The 9264-nt window shown below is 35.2% G+C and overlaps 1 pseudogene; it reads right to left on the bottom strand.

Moving 5' to 3' along the window:
- Positions 1-2344: 2344 nt before the first annotated feature.
- LOC149534734 (26S proteasome non-ATPase regulatory subunit 2 homolog A-like) lies at positions 2345-8370 on the bottom strand (annotated as a pseudogene).
- Positions 8371-9264: the final 894 nt, after the last annotated feature.

The raw sequence follows: 9264 nt of genomic DNA, 5'->3' as shown, positions 1-9264 counted from the left end.
TAATCCATTTGTAATGCAAGTTCATTTTGGATTTGATTGTGTGTTTTTTAGTGTCATCATTTCAGATAACTCTCTGTAATCCATCATCAGCCAGATGAGAGAGTGGAGGATTCATGCAAAATGTCATATCATACGGAAGGCATGTGAACTATTTTATAGAATGCCTGAAAAATGTTGACAATAACTAATCAAACTATCATAATCACCGATAGTAACTAATATGCTTCTTCATTAATATGCCCGATACAATAACCAAACTTGGAAACTATGCACAACAGGTTATACGCTAAAAGGAAATCATTTAGGAGATACAAAATTTGAACAACCATATGTTAAGATTCTACAATTTGTATCACTTGCTTGAGTTTGACAGTTGAGATTAAGTTCGTCATCCTCCCTACAGTATGTTCCGATGGCCTGCACATCCACAAAAGTTCCAGCATCTCAAATTTGTAGAATAAGAATTGTTTCGTAGTGAATGGACATGATTGACAATAAATCATCATATAAAAAGACTCCCGTGTAAAGCATGAATAGAAAAGGAAATGAATATGGGTGATAGGGAAGAGAATTCAATAATAGAGGCTTTTAACTTTAGTTATATATAGTCATGATATGGGTAATGCACAACTACCTCCTAGATTCATGTTCCATCCCATAGATGAAGAGCTCATAACACATTATCTCATTACAAAAGTTTTAGACAGAAATTTCACAGGAAGGGCCATTACTGAAGTGGACCTCAACAAGTGTGAGCATCAGGGAGGGTTCAATTCCCTCCTTTATTATTTACTGTGCGTATAATCCCACAAACCCATTTGATCTCGAATGATATGTACTAAATACTGAGTGTTTGTGCTGAGTGCTCGAAAACCATCCATTTCATGCCTTCATCTGTACACAATTTCTTTCTAGTTTCTTTCTACTCACATGGCCATTTTATTTCATATGATCTTCTAAAAATTGTGTCACTTTAAGCTCTCAACTATTTCCTCTTGATTGATCATCTCATAATTGTTGAATAAGAGCTTTAGGATAAGCTATAGGCATCCATCAAAGCATAAAGGATTTTTTCAGATAGTGTAGATGAAGTAGTAGCATTTGTCTTGGGAGACATGCTTGCAAAATGGAAGCATAGATAAGTCATGTGAACTGTTTGACAAGATGCCTGAACATAATGTTCCTCCACGATGCTCATGATTTTCCAATTTGAATATTGCTAGTTTTTTAAACACAAGTTAACTAAAATTCAATCACCTTTGATTACTATATCATCCATACTAAAAGCATCACCTTTATCATATGCTGTTGGTGTTGATCATATGCAGGACTGAACACTTGTGAATAGCATTTACTACTGGTCAGAATCCACCTTAATGAAGGCTGCACCCAAGATTTTCAAAGTAGATTCAGGTGCTGAGAATGAAAAATCACTAAAACATAGCTATTTAGGAGCTTGGAAAACCTTAGGAATAGTCCATTACAGCTTGCAAGACCAAACATGACCATCTTCATCCTCACATCTAAGGTTTATCAAGCTAGAAAAAGTGTGTAACTATTGAACAAAATTTGAAAATGTTTTTCTTAAATGGTATACTCTTAATTAAGCATCTAGTTGTTATATGCTGTTAGTTTTGCCTTGGACTAAAAGCTTCAATGGAAAGATAAAACTGAAGCTGACTATAGTATAAATTATTATTACTTTTTTGCACGAACAAGTCTCAAAACATTCTCTTCAAGTACACCTGACTCCCTCTTATATATCTATAATAGCGGCTCCCTCTTACATATATAAGACTTCACAATATAACCAATTCAACCAACTGCTGTTGGGTTGAAAGGTTCCTTGTTAGATGAATTTGAACCAATGGTATCATTTGAGGAACATCCAAAAAACTTCTAACAAACAAAAACCTTGAAGATGGATTAAGTATCTGGCACCAATTTAGAAAGATTCATACCTGTCTAAGCCAGTTGTTGGTTTATCCAGAAACAACAACCTTGGCCTCATTAGAATTTCTAAGGCAATGCTCACTCTTCTCTTTTCTCCACCACTGATTCACCTTAGGTGCCAAATTCCTATGGGAGTGCTGGCACATTCCTAAAGATCCATTTCCACAAGTGTAGACTCTACTAATGCTGATTTCTTTGACTAGGGCATTTTATCAAGGAGCCTTACATGACCAGAGTATGCTATGCTTTCTCTCACCGTCAAGGTCCTAATTAGAGTATCCTCTTGAGTTACATATGCCTACAAGAAAAAAGAGGAGAGGAAAACAACACCCATGTAAGAATATAACATCAAACATCAACAATTCACCCAAAAAAAACTTCTTTGATTAAATCATACAACAGTTCCAAAGGAGAGGTTTTGCTTTCGGCCATTCAGTTTGATAGATCCAAACTGAAATGCATTAGATGCCAATCTACCTGATTTCCACAACATAAATCAAACATCTAAAAAGCTTCATGAATTGATACTGACAAGAGGAGCTGCATGAGTTGATGTTCTTTTTTCACGTAACAGGAGACCCTATAGCAATGGAGTCGTGTTTCCCTAGCACACGATCCAATTCATCATTCAATGCAAGACCCTGACCAAGAAGCTCCTCGTTCCATGACATGCATCTTATTCCATGACATGCACCCTCCCATCAGCGTATCCAATCCAAATTCTTGTTCCTAAAGCACACAAACATTGAATAGCAGTAAATGAATGCATGAATTCTTGAATACTTAAGTTATTATTTGTTAAGCTATATAATCTGAGCAGACAACTATGCGAATAGGAGATTGAATACACTAGGTGCTCACAATATAGGCATTTGGGCAAAGATATTAGAGAAACAAAATTAAATAATTAATAATAGCATTTAGATTGAATAAGGTACAAAACTAAATAAACAAAAACTGGACTTACATATTTTACTCAAACTGAACTCAGGTTGGGTTTGGAATTCATGGTATGGTAGTTCTGTATATCAAGATCTCTTCCAATTCCATATCAGAACAACTATCAAGAAAATATTTTAAAAATTAATGTGCCCCCCAAAATAAGCATGCTTTTAAACAAAGAAACTATAATAAAATGTAAATACAATCATTCATTAAACAATTGTATGACAAAACAAACTTGTATAAAAAAAACTTTGTGCATAACATAAGGTAAAGAAAAATATCATCAGATACCAAAATAATTTATATAGTATTAAATCCTTTCAGTCTCTGTAAAGTAGACAATAAGCTCAAGGAAATAGATTTTTCAAAATACCATTAGATACCAAACAAACACTTACACATAATCCTGAAAATAAATTAGTGTGTAAAAAATACTACCATTTGAAGTAGAGAAGAAATATCTCATTCATAGGGTTCAAAAATAGCACTTGTTAAATGTCTCTGGGATAAAATATAGGCATGGCTTTTTTTTCATTAGATACATATTGCCATATTGCAACAATGTTTGACTATAGAAGATGGACTTAGTTAAATTCCCAATATCAATATCAAGTGATAAATCAAGATCAACAATAAAAATATGAATCAACTTTCTAACATTATTTAGATTACATTTCATGAGTCATTATAGTAGAAAGTAAAAACGCTAAGCAATTGTATACAAAAATATTATATATTTAATATTATAGATTGCAGAAATCTCTTCATCTCTCTGATAAAAGATACATTTCTTACAAATATATGAATACATCATCAAAGTTTCCAAATGGTCATTAAAAAATTAGGATTTCAAGATTTATCACTCTATAAACTATCAATAACCTGATAGAAGCTAAAATTCTTCATTTCTATTGTAGTCAAAACACACATTTGTAGAAATAAGAGTGAAGTGTAAGGGGAATGAAGCTTGGTCCAAGAATGTGACCCATAAAATATTGGAAGTTCTTTTGAAAGTACAAGCTTCAATTAGGCCACATTCCCCATAGAGAAACTCTCATTGAAAACTCAAACAACTTTTAGTGTGCAAAGATAACAAATAACTACCTACCTATAAGTGGGCACTAAGAAAAGGTGCTAGACACCTCTGAGATCACTGATATCTTTTGCCAGACAACAAAAAATTCTAAGGAAGCTTCAACATTTGCTTTGGCATCTTTGAATGTTGGTATTTTTCTTGAAATACAATCAAGTCGATGGAGTCCTTTGGCATCTTGACCTGCAATCAATTAAAACATTTGATTAATACTGCTTTATGGATTACTCACACATGTTGTCTCCCATTGCACCAATGTTGTCTCCCTATTTTCCCTATCTTCTGATAACTATCCCTTGTTGTCTCCTAAAAATGGTCCAAAAGTATGCCTGCACCAAAAACACATCTTGTTACCAAAACTTGGAGGAGCAAAAGCCATAAACCACTCACTCTACATGAATACTATTTAGAAATTAAAGGAAACACACATGAATGATTAAGGTGACTTGGCAGGCTCATCTAAGGATATAAGGTAGCTGTTCCAAGTGGGGACATGAAGTTTTACAAGTGCTCAATAAATATTGCTATGCGGTGCCAGTTGCCCCTAACTATCACAATCATATATCCTTTGGGGACGTGTTAGATCTAAGAGGGATGTGGGAGCAATTCAAGGTAAGGTTGCACATGTGTTAGTAGAAATATACTACTCTTCTGCCACCTATAAAAGGAAATAGCTAATACCATAAGCATGCAAGGGCATTGCCCCAACCAGTAAACTTGGAGTTGAGCTCCAGGTCTACCAGCCTCGCCTTCTCTGTAATCTATAGGGCATTCTTAGACATTAATCACATACAGGGTTGTTGCAGACTTCTAAGTGGTGTTGTCTATCAATTATAAAGGTGTATGCATACAAACCATCATTTTAATCTCTGAGAAAGCTCAAAATAATACTTATTCTCCTTTATCTAATTTTGCATGTAAGAAATCTATCTTGTAAAAGGAAATACCAAAAATAGTCCAAGGTGACAATATGAAACTGGGCATTGATTGGTCCAAAGGTGGAATTTGATTTAGATTTTGTTTTATAGGTTGGTTTAGTAGTTTTGAGTCTTAGAATGATCACTTGGAATGGTTAGAACCCATTTAGGTTGGAGGCTAGTTGGAATTCCAAAAATGCATAAAAATTGCAAAATTGCATTAGCAATTTTGGCAACAAATTAGCAACTTTTTGCAAATAACCATAAAACTATCATTGGTTGGTTAAAACTATTGGAAAATGCCTTTATAGGCCCTGTACACCCGAATGAGAGGGCAAGAGAAGTTTTCAAATGTATTTTTCTTCCAAAATCTAATAGAGAACCCGCTGTTACAACATTTTCACTCTTTTTTCCATACTGTACAGATTTTTAATGGTTGTAAGGTTGCTGTTTTGCATTTTTTAGTTGGAGGTTGTATTTTAGAGAATTTTGGTGTTGGTTTGGAGGGAAGATCAATCTCCATTTGAAAGTTACACATTTTTCTTCCTCGCTTCCTGTGAAACCCTCAAAACAAAGGTTTGGCCAAAGAAATGGCCCTAGTTTGAACTCCCACCATTGGAAATCCTTCCAAATTTGTATGGGGCAAGCTAGGGAAATGAAACTCCATATTTTGAAGGTTTAGAGGTAGGAGGTTGCAGCAAGGATTTATGGGAGCAAGCCCTAGGTCTAATATGCCCATGTATTAGACCTTATTTGATGCAATTTGATGAATCAGTGTGAAAGAGGGAAGTTGGGACTTGGTGTAAAGACAAAGAACCTTTATTTGGACTAGAAGCACACTCTAAAGTTGGGAGTTTGATCCATGAACCCATATCATGGCCATTTTCCTTGTAGACCAAGCTTAAACTTGCTAATTAGGCGTAAGTGCATGGTTGGGTTAATGCATGCTATAGTGGAGTCAAGGTTCAAAACTTTGCAGTCTTTTAGCACTTTGAAAAGGGTATTTGAAACTGGTCTTAGATTGCCAAGTCCTTTGTAAAAAAATTAAGTGGTTGGTGAAAAACAATGTTGAGAGACCTAATTGCCTACTAGGTCTGTGGTATCAATGTTCCTTATTTGCTGGCTGTAGAGATTCTAATCAATGGTATTCCTTTTTTAGATCATTATGAATGTGTCTTAAACCATCTCTGGTGTTTGGAAGTTGTGAAGTCTAAAAATCCCACTTTTGCTACTTTGTGAAACAAGCCTAAATGCTGCATTCTTATTTGGGTGCCGACAACAGTCAAGCTGCTCATAAATCTGATCACTATTTGGTATAGATGTTTTCTAGGCCCTTGCTATTGTTAGAAGGTTTGAGGGGGTTGAAAACACTTTTTTTTAAAGTTTAGTGTGGAGGGAGTCTTGCTTGGTGCAAGGGAGAAGAAGTTGAGGTTCAACCTAATGTGGAGTATTGGGTTGTGAAACCTGTTGGATAGTGGTAAACAACAATATAGTCCCTTTTGATGTGAGCCAAACACTGAATGACCCTATGGTGTTAAGGAAATTTGGAGTAGAAACTTGATTTTTCTTGATACCTCCAAGGTGCTTAGACTTGTTTGGTGCTTCCAAAGTGCTGCCTCTGCATCATATTGTGTAGCCTATACTCTTGAAAGCCTCTCATCTACCTTATTTGTCAACTGAAGGCTTGTTGGTTGTAGTCCAGGGGGCTTCAAATCATTCCAATCTACAAAACCAAAAGAAAGGTAAAAAATATGGTTTTGGCAATACATAATATTTACAAAACCAACTCCAAATCATCACTCTATTACCTAAAACTAATCCAAGTTCATGTTTAAAAGAACTATTCATTCCTACTAGATTTTTCAAGAGCCTTAGATATTCATGAAGATAACCCATAGGTTTTGGTTATAGACTTGTTGGCTACTGTTTCTTTACCTTCAGTTTGGGACCTGTTGAGAACCTCCATGATAGAGAGAGAACCATCAGACCTCAAGGGCATAGTAGTATAGAATGGCCCCCCTCCACCTTGTCTGTAGTTGTGATGAGTTATACTTGAAAGAGGATCCCTACCCCCTAAATGGGGTGAGAGGGCGAATGCAATCTAGCTATTATTGTTAGTGGTATTCATGGATTTCACTAGGTCTTATTACACAGACCACAATGCTTCAGCACCGGTGTAAAGAATATAGCCAATATGCTTATGATTTCATTGCAAAAACTTCATCTAACTTAGAGAATTTCATACATCAATCAATGATTTTATTGCCAATATTGTGTCAATGCAAATACAAGACAATTCTATTTTAAGAATTTGTTTATATGTCAAGTTAAAATTATAAAAAACATGCATCCAATACACGATACGTGCATCCAATACATGATACAAACCTGCATGGCCAATACAAGGAAATAAAGAACATAATTATAATTTCCCAAGATAATCAACTTCATGTCCAAACACGCATGAAGCAAAGTTGTAATACCAGCTACTGCAGACCTGCAAATCAATTTAGGTTTTAGATTAGCAAGACATGAAACAAATAAATAGAAAAAGAGTGCAAAGAACCTAGTAGGCCAATTATATAGATAACAAGCTGCTAAAGTCCCAACATATCCAAATCAATATAAAACAAGTGCAAAGAGTAAAGCAAATTGGATACAAGCAGATGGGTTCAGAATTTTGCAATTTTAAAATCTTTCTTCAGGAATACAATATGTAGGTACTTACTATGACAACAAAAAGCAGTCTGAATGATATGGACTCAGTGTTAACAACCCTTTTCCTAAATGAACCAAACCTTGAGCAATGCAAACCTACAATATATCTATTTATGTTAGATTTCCTAAATTAAGATTTGTTAGACATTGTTAAACTTAGAAAATAAAATTGCACCATCAACATTAATAATTGGCAATATAGCATACACAGAATAGAAGGCTGGGATCTTTGTAATAATAGCTCGATAGATTTCATAGCATGCTAGCTTATTGATCATTATTTGTTCTAGCACCAATTAATCCTAGAACCAGTCTTGCAGCCTATGAATACACATTGTTATTTAGATTGTCAAATTTTAAGAAAATTCATAAGAAAAACCTATTTGGTGGAAATTGGAAAGATTACAAAGAAATATTATAACGAATGCCACTCACCATAGCAACTTCTAAATTGGTATCATGACTAAGCCTACTCAAAGTATCCATCACATTGATCTAATATAGATCTTTACATGTCAAATTTCAACAATAAACTTCTATCACATAAATAATCAAGCAAATTAAGGGGCCAAGAATTGAGTATTTAAGCAAACGGAAGGACAAAACAATGAACATTACTTTTGGATTTGATATTGACAATAGGCCTAGAGCCAATGGGACTACTGTTCTAATATTCTGCTCTCCATACTGTAGGAGATGCTCCAAAGAATGAATGACCACTTCAAGTCCTAGTTCTTTAGCCATTGCAACTAATGCAATTCCAATTGAAGGAATATTCTTGAAGAACTACAATGATAGTTGGTTGCTGACTAAGAACAGGCCCTGGATAGACACTAGTCATATTAAAAGTTATTTGCTTCGGGATTGAAGATGTTTGGTGATCAAATGTGTATGGGGGGATTAGTTATGAAGTGTTTATGCAATTATTTTGTTCTGGTGATATGGTTAGAGGTCCTATTGAATAGGCCCTAGATTAGTGACCCCAAAACCAAGGGTTTGGTGGCAAATGTGTTGTGTAAAGGGTAGAACCTTAAAATCTTGAAAATATATTGTTTCTCAACCCCTAGAAGGACTATTTCACCCTTTGGAATCATAGGGTTGAGTGGAGTTGTGGGTTGCTATGTAAAATTGGAGAATTAGGCCTAGTGTGGATAGGCTAGGGGTATCGAATCTTGGGTATGGTCCAAAAGAGTTGATATTGAAACTTAAGGATGATGTATAGATCTGAAAAGGGTATCTTAATTAGGTTTTAATTTCCCTAGTTGTTTGGGAACTATTTTAGAGAAATCCAAATTAGTGACTAGTGAGGGCTACTAGCTTTAAGGCTAGATATGAATATTGGGTAAGAGATTAGTTGTCCAAAATGAATGGATGGATGGAACATGGTGGAAAGGGCATGAGGAGATGATTCAAAAAGGAAGAATGAAGGTTGAAGCCTTGGAAGAAGTTATGGTGTTTGGGAAACTCTAAGTGCACTTGGGGTTGCCTGGAAGGTAAGTTCTTGAGGGGACATTGGAGTAAAGAGTTGTTGCTAAATGAATGGATTTGCTATCTAGGGGACTTTGTAGTTTTCCATAATAGTAGAGAGTTGGCAAGTTCTTCTTGGCCAAGGCAAGGAGAGTTCATAGTCTCAGACTC

This window comes from Cupressus sempervirens, chromosome 10 (assembly GCF_028749045.1).
Source record: "Cupressus sempervirens isolate cs-2001-9-10 chromosome 10, ASM2874904v1, whole genome shotgun sequence".
Taxonomy (NCBI): Eukaryota; Viridiplantae; Streptophyta; class Pinopsida; order Cupressales; family Cupressaceae; genus Cupressus; species Cupressus sempervirens.
This window is presented reverse-complemented; position numbering and strand designations above follow the sequence as displayed.